The following is a 13,951-nucleotide window of genomic DNA, read 5'->3' on the forward strand; positions in this document are numbered from 1 at the left end:
ACCCCCTGTTTCCTGCGTTCCTTGCTATTTTTTTTGCTATTTTCACCCCTGCTTGTCTAAAATTTTCCATGAAAAATTTCCTAAAAATTCCTATGTGATTTCAATATGTTTCTTGATACTTTTGTGAACATTTTACATGCTAAAATTGGTAAAAGAAATGTACATGATGTAGCTTGTGCTTTAGATATCTTTCTTGTTAAATTCTTGCAAATTTTTGCCATATTTTGATATGACTTTTTGTCCAATTGGTACATGTGCTCATTGTGTAATCTTGTGATGTGCTTGTCACTAACTTGCATCTTTGTGTTTGCTGTTTGTGAATGGGATTTGTCAATTCCTTGTTTTGCAAGTAATGATAGTATTCTTGTGAAAATAAAGTGTACAATATGCCTAAAATGTGCTACAAGGCTTGGCTTGATACTTCCTCATAATTCTTGTATTGGGAACTGAACTAAAATACCTTGTAAAGTAGTCATGATATGAGGATTATGAGTCCTATGTTTGCCTTGTCATTGTGGTGAACTTTTAGGCATATTGTGCTACTTGCTTTGTTAAGTTTTGTCACTTTGTTAGCACTATCTTACTTACCTATGCCTCCATCCCTTTATTCCCCATACTACTAACAATTTCCTCTATTTTGTTGCATACATCATGAGCATTTCACCTTCCATCTCATATTTTCATCCTTCATTTTTCTTACACCTTAACTTTCATGCAAAGATTAGAATGTAAAGCTTAGGAATTTTGTAATATTTTACTTTATGCCTTTTAATTTCTTGGCAAAGAGGCCATAGAATGTATCTAGGCCAATGATGTAAAGGACAATGGACTCTAATAATGCACACCGACACAAGCACCGACACATGCACACACCTCACTTTAGATATATAGCTAGAATATGCATGTTTAGATGTATGTCTAGGATTGTATGTTTAGATGAATGTTTAGGCTTTATACTTAGAAAAATCATTTTCCCAAAATACTTGAACAAACTTCACTCAAACATTTTTCATAATAAACCTTGGGGTCAAAACCCCATTGAATTTTCCTTTTATTTTCTTAATCAAACTTCAATGAAAAATAATCAAACTTTGACTTCTTTTGCAAAATGACTAATCAAACCTCACTCTTTTCATAAATTCTCATGCCTTTAAGGCCTCTCTCTTATTCTTCAAAATCCAATTTTCAAACTTAAAATCAACCAACAAAAACAAAAACATTTTTGGAAGAGAACTACGGTGGATTTGATCCCTTAAACGGGTACGTAGGCAAGGAACAAAATTCCTTCAATTCAACTAAAATAAAAATTCAAAAACATTCCTCTCCCTCCAATTCTTCATTTAGCAAACTTTAGGTGTAAATAACATTTCAAAATAACATTTAAAAATAAAGCGCGCGCGTAGAAATTAAAGACGGTTCCTATAGGATACTATAGTCGTTATGGGTGCCTAACACCTTCCCGTAGCGAAAACAACTCCCGGACCTCGATTCTCAAGGGTTTTGCTTACTTTTTCCCTTCCCAAGAAAAAATAAGATATTACTGGTTTAAAAGGTTCAAACGTAATCAATGTTTGACACCCGAAAACCAAGATAAAACAAGACTGTCTACCAAAATATTTCAGATTGTGTTCCAAAATATTCTAGATTGCGTTCCAAAATAAAAACTTGGGGACTAAGAAAGAACTTTCTAATAATGATTAAATTAATTATTTAATTGTGCCAAAAAAATTAATTTGCGTTCCAAAATAAAAAACTTGGGGACTAAGAAATAACTCTCTAATAATGATTAAATTAATTATTTAATTCTGTCAAAAAAATTAATTATTTAATTTATCATTTCCAAATAATAAAATATGAGGAGGGATATATTGACTCCAAGAGTAACTCAAAAGAGTTACTCCAAATCTTAACCCTTCATCTTAATAATAATTAATGGCTAAAATTAATTACTAATAATTCCTAGGTGTGGTTAAATCAGGAGCATTAGATAACATCGGTGCAATTAAAGTTAATTCATCCCTTCCCTTTCAACCTTTTTGAGTTTCGTGGCAATGGTACACACACCTTTGCCTAATGAGTCCATTGATATATATTTTTTAGAGATACCAACGCCATTGATTTTAAAATTTCAAATTTTAGAATTTTAATTTTCAATATCATTTTGTTCTTCTCAAATGGAGATATTAATTCTTTTTTAGGTTTTATTTTGATCATTCATGTATTGATGCAATTGCACCATTCATCACTGTCATGTGGTGGTGTGGAAAACAATCGGTGCATTGAAACCAATTCAATATGAGAACCAAACATCTAAGGAAGCCTACACCAATTTATGAAGAAAAAGAAAACTATTTGAAAGTCGTTAATTGCAAATTACCAATTTCTTGTATATAATGATTTGTAGCAGTGATAAAATAGTGGAACGGTACTAATTCTTTTAGATTAAAGGCACACATGTTTGTATCAGAATCGATCTCTCCATGTTGTTTGCCGTCAGAATCAGGAAGAAGATGTGAAAAGAACATACCATAGGGATTGAAAAGAACATACCATAGGGATTATTAAGAATACATACCATAGGGATTATTAAGAATCAATTATAGCCATTAATTATTATTAATTATTATTAAGATGAAGGGTTTAGATTTGGAGTAAGTCTTTAGACTTACTCTTGGAGTCAATATATCTCTTTAGACTTACTCTTGTGTGAAGAAGATTTCCTTCTTAGACTTGGTTGGGTTTTGATGATAACAAACACACATCACAAAAGAAGAAAAACATGGAGGCTCAAGTTGAAGAATGAAGACAATGGGACTTAGGCTTCATAATTATATTTTGGTAAGTATGGTCCTAATCTTTGATTTATCATTCTTAACTTTATGGAATAACTTAGAATGCTCAGAAAATAATTACAAACATTTTTTCTAAGTTCTCATGTGAAGCAATGCCTAAAAATCTTTTGAAAATAAATCACACACTCACAATGATTTTCATATAAATGTGATTTTGCATGAAATCTTTTTTTACATAATTTATTATGAAAATTGCATGATTACTTTTACCATTAAAAATATGGCTTACGTGAATCAAGTTAATTGTTTTTCATATAGTTGAAAATATTTAAACATGGATATGCCTTTTCACCTTGTATCAACGGCTATTTGGATAACTTTCTTTATATACTTTTTTCCGTTGATCAAAATTATTTACCTAATTAAATCAACATGGTGGAACGGCTAGTTCTTGGTTTAAATCTTCCAACAGGTTATTCCTCAATTATTTTGCAAAACGACTAGTTTATTTTAAAATGCATTTCATACTTTTTTTATGAATAGGTACAATTTTAAAGATATGTCTATTCATTGGTAACCATTTTTCAACAAATAGTATTGCTTCATAAACATCTTTTTAGCCTCTATAAATTCAATTGAGAATCAAAACAATTTATAAACAACAACTTTCGTTATCTCAATTGACATTTTCAATATCACTTGCTTTCAAACTTTCATTCAAGTTGTTTGGAAAACTTTGCTTACACTTTAACATTTATTAAAAAGTTTTCTGAGCACTAAGTCCATTTGTTAGAGTGATATTGATAAAGATATACAGCCATACATTTGTTATTCTTCAATTACTTTGTTGTAAAGTTTCTTGCCATTGTTGGTGAGAATTATTGTTTAAGATAGTGGGGTGCTATCTTGTGATTGTTGTAAAAGGTTCTTTGATTCGAAAAGATTCAAAGTCCACCAAAAGTGTTTGGTGTTTGTGTTGTAATCAAGAGAGAGGGTTTCTTTCTTGTGTTTATGTTAGAAAGATTGTTAGGGGGTCTTGGGGTGAGATTGCTTGTAACAAAGATTCTAACATAGTGAATTCCTTCGCGGGGTGTGAAGGGAGTGGACTGACCCTAAGGTTTAGAGGGGAACCACTATAAACTCTCTTGTGTCTTTTCTTCTTCCCTTGCTCTTTTATTTTTCCGCATTCATAACTTCATCATTATTTATCGGAAAAATTATCAACAACGCTAATCTCTGAAAAATTAACCAATATTCTTAGAAACCTAATTCACCCCCCCTCTTAGGTTACAATCTGAACTTACATCTTGGAGTCAATATATCTCTCCCCATAAAATATATATCAATATATATTTTTTCTCTAGTGCTTATTTCGTTCACATGATTATGTACCCCTATTAGTGGTACACCCCTATTATATAAACAGTACTAATGTATGTGTTCCATCCGATGTGGGACTTCCACTTTTTTCAATTTATACAACACTAATTCTACTCAACATGAAAATTTGTGTTTAATCTTTTAACTTAATTTCCACACATTTTGCAGCATTTACTGAATCAATAAGCTATTAGTGTATATTATTCTTTTGTTTTACCCATTGAAACTTGTGTAAATTTTAAATTGATTATTCTTTTTTATTTCCAATCTTATATTTATCCTTCATAAGCTATGATCTGTACACGACTATTGTTAAAATTGCAATTTATATATATTGTTCTATTTTATTTTATTATTACTCTTAGTTGAAAGTTGTTTAGTGACTTTCATTTAAAAAAAATGGCGATTGAATCTTTTTATTAACTAAAAGAATGCCAATTGAAACTTTTCATTATCTTTGTATCTTGAAGTTAAAAACTTAACTTCTTATTGCTGAGCCAACACCTCAACTGTATGTAGTTCTAAGACTTGTTTCTATATTTTTTCATATCACACAATTATTATTCTAGTTGTAGGAAATGTATATGTAGTTTTGCTGGTTACCTTTTAATAGACATGTTTGATGGATATTACTTGAGTGACATTGAGCTTACAATGTCATGCGACATTGACCAATTATAATGTGTCACGTTTCCTCGTTTATGTTAAAATATAACAAAAAAATAAATCATAATGTATTTGTAGTTTTGGTGGTTACCTTTTCATAGACATGTTTGATGGATATTACTTGGGTGACATTGGGCTTCCAATGTCATGTGACATTGACCAATCATAATGTGTCACGTGTCATCATTTATGTTAAAATATATAACAATAAAATAAATCCTTGTAAAAAAGAGAGAAGAAAGTCACATGTCACATTGTGGTTGGTCAATATCAAATGACATTGACACCACAATGTCACTGAAGTCCTAACCCCATGTTTGATACACATATTCTGTAATATCCCACTCGTCAGTAATGGAATATTATCAGTCAAACGTGTCAGAGGACAAATGTTCATGGAAAGTAAGTATGCCGGAGAATGTTTATCCGACGACATCAGTCAAGCACGAGTATGTATCAGTGTCGGTATAAACACGTTTAAGATGAAGGGTATTTGGGTAACTTGGCCACAAAGGGGTATTTAAGAGAAATTGGCCCAAAATATTTCATTATCTCAAACTCTTTCTCTCTCTAGGTTTTGAGAAAGGAAGTTCTCTCCTCCTTCTCTCTACTCATCGCCCTCTCTCTATCTCTCTCCCTTCCTCACCAATTCACCAAACCTCCTTCCTTTAATGATTTATGATCAAGATTTGGTTCCTACATGATCCTATAAGAGATTGGCAATGTGGATTAAGCTTGTTTTCCAATTCTTACACTCACAAGAAGAGATTCAAGGCTAGAGTTTGGTCTTTGGTAAAGTTGGAGGTTGGAGCATGAACTTGTGCATGTTATGGTTTCTTCATGATCAAAGAAGCAATAATAAACTTGGGTTTAAGCTTGATTTCCACTTCCTTCTTCATGTCATAAGATCAAGAAGCTAGGGTTTGGTTGCTTGAGCTTGGATCTTGAAGCCAACTTCAAGAACATGCTAGGTGGGTTCTATAGATAGTTTTCCACCTTTGGGATTATGTGTTTAACTTTTTAAGGAAAACATGAATTCTAGGGTTCTATGTATTGTGATTAGTTGCCCTTTTCATGCCATGCTTGCTAAACATGTAAATACTTGTTATATGAATATTTTTCAAGTATCCTATGATCAATAGAGTTGAAATATACTTTGGGTCACTTGGTTTTGAGGTTTTTGAGCTAAAAATGCCATTTTTACAAGTTCTGGACTGTCACAACTCGTCGGGGCGAACTAGGACTCGCCATGGCGAGTTAGACCACAGAACACATGGTCTACTCGCCTCCAACTTGCCATGGCGAGCTGACAGCACCAAAACGTGTTGTTGGCTCGTTCCAGGCAGTTCTTGGCAGTTTTGTGTCTGGTTTCTCAGTGCTGTTTTTATAAAAGTAAATCCCACAAACCAAGGTCCTCTTTGATAATCTTTTAAAAGGCATTAAATGCTCAATATGCCTCATTTAAAATTCACGGTGCTCTATGTAAGCATGGAGACACCATAACATTGGAAACTTGAAAGCAATAATTATTGAGTCCCACTCAATACATTTTCCAATACTAATTTAATAATTGTGCATGTTAGTCTATAACAAGCATGGATAACAAGGGACATTGCATTGGAAAATCACAAACATTAATTGTCATTTCTCCCACCTACATGTATCTGTCAACCTAACTCATTTCTAATTTCTATTGCACAATGCATAACCTCTTTCACCCATAAAGACAACAATTTCATTCGTCTAAGTTTCTAAACCCTTATCGTATTCACTTTCGGCCACTTTCTTATAAAGACCGCCATCCATTCATCACGTTGACGCGAGGATAAGAGAAGACCGGGGTTGTCATTGCCTTTGCTAGATCTTCCTTCCCCTCCGTTGAATGTCTAATTTTTCCACCTCATTGAAAACCACTGCGAAAATCGTGAGATTGTGAGTGATAGTGACGAATCCGAACCAGATGAAGATTTGTACAATCATAACTTTCTAGAGTAAGTCCTCTATTTCCTACAAGATCTTTATATTTCTCAGCCCCTTTATTCATATCTTTATCATTTTATATCCCTGATTGATAAAGACATTTTGACAATGATTTTTAATTCTTTTAACAACAGTATGACAATGTTAGTGTTTACTGTAACAGCCCGTTTTTCGCTAGATTTATTTTATTATTTATTTATGTGTGTTCTATGTGCTCTTATGTGATTAATTGTCTCTGTGTGTATTTTTGGTCGGGATTCGTAGAGTTCGGTGTTAGAAGGGTATTTTAGTCATTTTGGGCTTAGGGGCATTTTGGTCTTTTTGAGGGCAGTGGCAATTTTGTAATTTTGCAGAAAGTTATTTTTAGTGCTTAGTGAGGGTTTTATTTTACTAAGTGCTAGAGGGTGTAGTAATTATTTTATTTACCGTTAAGTGACCGTTAGTGTTATATTTTACCGGTAAGTGAGTAGTGACATTTTGAGTGTTAGAATGGAAATGGGTTCGGCCCATTAAGGTTTAAGAAATAAGCCCAATTGAGTAGAGCTAGTATATAAACTCTAGTGTTGGTGAGAATTAGGTTTACAAACATTTTCATTTCATTTCATTTGAGAAGAGAAGAGATAGAGGCTAGAGGGAAGGTCAAGGGTTAGAGATTCTTGGTGTTAGAGGTAAGAGGGTTAGGTTTCAACCATAATTCACATCTTTTTTCCTTTTTACCCATTTTGTGAAATTGATGAATTGAATTTAATTGTTGTAAATTCGTGCATGATTGTTGTTGTTATGTTTGAGAACATGATTTGTATGATAATTGCATGTTAGTATGTGGATTAACATGTTTAAATGCATAGTTGTTGGTGATTTGTGTTCTTGAGCAAAATTGATGAAAAATGAAGTTGTGATGTTGAATTGTGCGTGAATTTGTGTTCATTAGTTGTTGATGATGAATGTTGAACTGTTAGAATCAAATTGGTGTGACTGGAATCGTTATTTATGGATTCATGAGGAGATTTGTGGTTATGTTGGTGTTTTTGAGAAAATTCATGATTTTGATGAAATGAGCCATATTGTTGTTTCTAATGCATGATTCATGTTTGTTTAAGTGTATTGAACCTATTTTGACCCTTAAACACTTTCTGGAAGTTGATTTGGGAGTTGGGGGGTTTGAAAATTGGGATTTTGGGTGAAAATGGGGTGAAAACCCGTAACAGCTGAAGAAATTCGCTAGAATTTCGCTAATAGCGAAACTCTCTGGACTTTTTTCGCTGTTGACGAAAATTTTGCTAATAGCGAAATTGTCTGAAGAATTTCGCTAAAAGCTCAGATTTCGCTAATAGCGAAATTGCCAGAACACAGCTTTTCTGTTTTGTTCGTTTGAGCTTTTGGGGACCAATCTAATACTTCTAAAATGTTTCTTTGGACTTAATTAGCACCTGTTTACACCTTTAATCCTACTGGAACAAGATTTGAGTTGGTTTGGACTTGAATTTATGAAAATCGTCTAACTTTTGTGAAAACGGTCCAAACGTCAATTTTTTTTCCAAAAACTCGTTTTCTCCGGAAATTGAAGTGGGATTAGAGTTGTATATTGTTTATATGATTTTTATAAATGGATGTGATTGGTTCTATCAAGTTTGAACTTGTTTTGCTTTGAGAATGGAAAATTTTGTGAAAAGTGAAAAAGTGAGACGAACTTTGGGTTTTCTTGAATTCGTCGCATTTGGCCGATGAAATGCTTATGTAACCTCTACTGCATATATATGTGACTTGTGAGAATACATGGCATAGGCAATTGAGCTTGTTTACTTGGTTTTAGTTCATAACCTCTAGTATTTCTAAGTTGTGACTTTTGGAGATGAACTTGGTAGAAAATGATTTTTAGAGTTGATTGTCTTGTGAATCCTTTATGGATAGATTAATATGATTATAAGATGATGTATGAATGGTTGTTGAGTGATGAATATGATGTTTGTGATCATATGTTGTGTTTATTCCTTTGTATGGATTATGTGGGAATGTGGTAACTATATGTTGATTTATGTGAAGATGATTGATGATGTATATATGTGACAACTTTATGTTGTGTGATTTTTGATGTTGTTGGTGATTGTATATATATGTTATATTGGTGGTGAATTATTGATGTTGCATATATACATGTATTGGTGATGATGAGGTGATTATTGTTTGTGTGAACATATGCATTGTAGTTGAGTCATATGTTCATGCATTCATGACTGATGGTGGTGGATTTTATATCCAAGACTGATGGTGGTGGATTTTATATCCAATTGAGGTGAGTACGATGTTTTTGTTGCATCGAAGGTGATGACCTTGAGGTGTTTTGGTACCACATGCATCTAGAGAAGAGTCTAGAACATTGCATGCATTTGAATAATTGATGAGTTGTGTCATAATTGAATATATGACTTGGTGAATTTGTGTATTGGTGAAATTGGTGAATGTTGTGATGATGTGGATTGGTGTATATGTACATTGGTGAATTTGTGTATTGGTGAAATTTGCTGAATGTTGTGATGATGTGGATTGGTGTATATGTTCATTGGTGAATTTTGTAGATGGTTGTGAATAATTGTATTATGCTCTAATTGCATGCCTTAATTGTTTGTGCTTATACACTTGGTGAATCAATTGATGATGGTTATTTTAATAATAATGATGAGGTGAGATTTGTATATGTATATATACATATATGATGTGGTGATGTTCTTTGATAATGATGATGACTTGCTTATAACTTCGATATGATGAATTGTACTTGTTAAGATAAGCATGCTAGATGAGTAATGAAGTGAGTAATGTTTTCATTGATTGATGTTGATAAATGATGAGCTTTTGTTGATGACTTGATTAGAGGTTGAATATGCATGCTATGCTATGATATTAATGTGATAGCTTGAAATGTAAGTGATGGGGGATAATAATGATCATGTGATGCTAGTGTTCTAGGAGGGAGGGTTATGTATATGTGATACGTGTATGATACACTTGTTGATATGAACTTGGAATGATTGTATGGAATGGTTTGAACGGTATGAGAATCATGAATACTTGTGAATACATGTATGATTTGTTATTCTGTATTCTTGAATATATATTCTTTCATTTCCAATGTTCATGATAAATGTTTTTCGTGGATTATGATGATGTAATGCTAACCCTCAGTGGTCTGTGGTGGACCGCCTGCCTTTCTGTATGGACGGGTAGACGGCGTGCAGGATGCTTAGTTGTTGCTTGTTGATGCCGAGGAGTGGAGTTCCTCTTTTTCATGCAAGTGTCTAGATTAGGGCTCTGATCTAGGACAGTCTTTGCATGTTGTTTATTTGACTTTGTGTTTTGGAGTTGAGATGTTAATTGTTATTTGAGAATTGGAGAATACATTTGTATCATGTTGAGATTTGAAGATGTTTAAGAATTATATGTATGTTCCGCTGCTATGTTATATAACATGATCTTTATGCATGTGTGTTTGAATTTGAAGACGTAGCATCTATTTCTAGAATATGTTTGTATATTCGCGCGTTTTACCGCTTATTAGGAATAGGGTGTTACAAGTTGGTATCAGAGCCGTGGTCGGTCTTGTCCAGACCAAAACCCGTTGAATTTCCTGTTGTATGCGACATGTACGGAAGTACTGTCGGTACTTGTTTTGTTGTTCCGTTCTTTTAGGTGGGTTTGAGCGTAGTGGGGGAGTAGCAGTTTGCTTCAGGTTTGTTGGTCCTGCAAGGGAAGGTATCTTTGGCTGCGGAGGCTCAGTTGGTTGTGGTTTGTGTTAAGGTTCCTATTGATTTTGAGTTGGATCTTGTGTGTCTTCCGTTGAAGCATATGGACATAATTTTTGGTATGGATTGGATGTTGACTTTTGGTGTTAACATTAATTGTTTGACCAAGAGTGTAACGTTTTCTAAGCCGGTAGCTGAGGAAGGTAGAAGGTTCTTGACCGCGGAGCAAGTGAAGAAGTCTTTGGATGGTGAATCTTGTGTGTTCATGATGTTTGCTTCCTTGAAGGAGAGTAGTGAGAAAGGAGTTGGTGATTTGCCGGTAGTGCAAGAGTTTCCAGAAGTTTTTCCGGACGACATTACCGAGTTACCGCCGGAAAGAGAAGTTGAGTTTGCAATTGATTTGGTTCCTGGAACGAGTCCTATTTCGATTGCGCCTTATCGGATGTCTGCATTAGAGTTGGGTGAGTTGAAGAAACAGCTGGAAGAGTTGCTCGAGAAACAGTTTATCAGGCCGAGTGTTTCTCCGTGGGGAGCTCCTGTGTTGTTGGTTAAGAAGAAAGATGGAAGCATGAGGTTGTGTGTGGATTATCGGCAGTTGAACAAGGTGACAATCAAGAATCGGTATCCGCTTCCGAGGATTGATGATTTGATGGATCAGTTGGTTGGTGCAGAAGTGTTCAGCAAGATTGATTTGAGATCAGGATATCATCAGATTAGAGTAAAGGCGGAAGATATATCCAAAACTGCGTTCAGAACGAGGTATGGACACTATGAGTATTCTGTGATGCCATTTGGAGTGTCTAATGCGCCAGGTGTCTTCATGGAGTATATGAATAGAATATTTCATCCTTTTCTGGATCGTTTTGTGGTGGTGTTTATAGATGATATTTTGGTGTATTCTAAGTCCGAAGAAGAGCATGCCGAGCATTTGAGGATGGTGTTGGGAGTTTTGAAGGAGAATAAGTTGTTTGCTAAGTTGTCAAAGTGTGAGTTTTGGTTGCGGGAAATGAGTTTCCTTGGTCATGTGATTTCTAAAGGTGGCATTGCGGTGGATCCGTCGAAGGTGGATGCAGTGTTGCAATGGGAATCACCTAAGTCTGTTTTTGAAGTTAGAAGCTTTCTTGGATTGGCAGGTTATTATCGGAGGTTCATCGAAGGATTCTCTAAGTTGGCGTTGCCATTGACGCAGTTGACTCGGAAAGGACAAGCTTATGTTTGGGATGCTAAGTGTGAGAAGAGTTTCCAAGAGTTGAAGAAGAGGTTGATGTCAGCTTCAGTGTTGATTTTGCCGAATCCGAAGGAATCGTTTGTTGTGTATTGTGATGCTTCTAAGATGGGTCTTGGTGGTGTGCTTATGCAGAATCGTCAGGTGGTGGCTTATGCTTCAAGGCAGTTGAAAGTGCATGAGAAGAATTATCCGACTCATGACTTGGAATTAGCGGCCGTTGTGTATGTGTTGAAGATTTGGAGGCATTATCTGTATGGTTCTAAGTTTGAGGTGTTCAGTGATCACAAGAGTTTGAAGTACTTGTTTGACCAGAAGGAGTTGAATATGAGGCAGAGGAGATGGTTGGAGTATCTTAAGGATTTTGACTTCCAATTGAGCTATCATCCTGGAAAGGCCAATGTTGTTGCTGATGCTTTGAGTAGAAAGTCGTTGCATATGTCTGCTTTGATGGTGAAGGAGTTGGAGTTGATTGAGCAATTTCGAGACTTGAGTTTGGTTAGTGAGTTAACACCGGATGGTGTGAGGTTGGGAATGTTGAAGCTGACAAGTAATATTCTGGAGGAGATCAAGAATGGTCAGAAGGAAGATTTGGAACTTGTTGATCGTGTGGTGTTGGTTAACCAAGGTAAGGGTGGAGACTTCAGGTTGGATGAGAACGGTGTTTTGATGTTCCGTGATCGTGTTTGTGTGCCGAGTGTTCTTGAGCTTAAGAGGCAGATTTTGGAAGAAGGTCACAGAAGTAGTTTGAGTATTCATCCAGGAGCGACTAAGATGTATCAGGATTTGAAGAGGTTGTTTTGGTGGCCTGGAATGAAGAAGGATATTGCGGAGTTTGTGTATGCTTGTTTGGTGTGTCAGAAGTCTAAGATTGAACATCAGAAGCCGTCAGGTTTGATGCAACCGTTGTTTGTGCCAGAGTGGAAATGGGATAGTATATCGATGGACTTTGTTGGAGCGTTGCCAAAGACTGTTAAGGGTTTTGACTCTATTTGGGTGATTGTTGATCGATTGACGAAGTCGACACATTTTGTTCCTATTAAGACTGGTATGTCTGTGGCTAAGTTGGCCGAGATCTACATTGAGCAGATTGTTAGACTGCATGGTGTTCCTTCTAGTATTGCGTCAGATCGGGATCCGAGGTTTACTTCTAAGTTTTGGGAGAGTTTGCAAGATGCTTTGGGAACTAAGTTGAGATTGAGTTCTGCTTATCATCCTCAGACTGATGGTCAGACGGAGAGGACTATTCAGAGTTTGGAAGATCTGTTGAGAGCTTGTGTGTTGGAGCAAGGTGTCAGTTGGATTGAATGTTTACCGTTGATTGAGTTCACTTACAACAACAGTTTTCATTCTAGTATTGGGATGGCACCGTTTGAGGCTTTGTATGGTCGGAGGTGTAGAACTCCTTTGTGTTGGTATGAGTCAGGAGAGGGTGCTTTGTTAGGACCGGATGTTGTGCAAGAGACTACGGAAAAGGTTAAGATGATCCAAGAGAAGATGAGAGCGTCTCAGAGTAGACAGAAGAGTTATCATGATAAGAGGAGGAAGGACATCGAATTTCAGGTTGGTGATCATGTGTTTTTGAGAGTGAATCCTGTAACTGGTGTTGGACGTGCTTTGAAGTGTCGGAAGTTGACTCCTCGTTTTGTTGGACCTTTTGAGATTGTTGAGAAGGTTGGGGTTGTAGCGTATCGGACTGCGTTACCGCCATCTTTGTCGAATCTTCATGATGTGTTTCATGTATCTCAGTTGAGGAAGTATGTGTATGATGCGTCTCATGTGATTCAAGTGGATGATTTGGAAGTAAGGGATAATTTGACCGTTGAGACTTGGCCGGTTAGGATTGAAGATCGTGAAGTGAAGCGTTTGCGTGGCAAGGAGGTCGTTTTGGTTAAAGTGATTTGGGTTGGACCAACGGGTGAGAGTGCCACTTGGGAATCGGAGAGTAGGATGAGGGTTGCGTATCCAGAGTTGTTTCCTTCAGGTAATTTTCGAGGGCGAAAATTCTTTTTAGTGGGGGAGAGTTGTAACAGCCCGTTTTTCGCTAGATTTATTTTATTATTTATTTATGTGTGTTCTATGTGCTCTTATGTGATTAATTGTCTCTGTGTGTATTTTTGGTCGGGATTCGTAGAGTTCGGTGTTAGAAGGGTATTTTAGTCATTTTG

This window comes from Medicago sativa, chromosome 1 (genome assembly GCF_051527215.1).
Source record: "Medicago sativa cultivar Bolivia chromosome 1, Bolivia_mono, whole genome shotgun sequence".
NCBI lineage: Eukaryota > Viridiplantae > Streptophyta > Magnoliopsida > Fabales > Fabaceae > Medicago > Medicago sativa.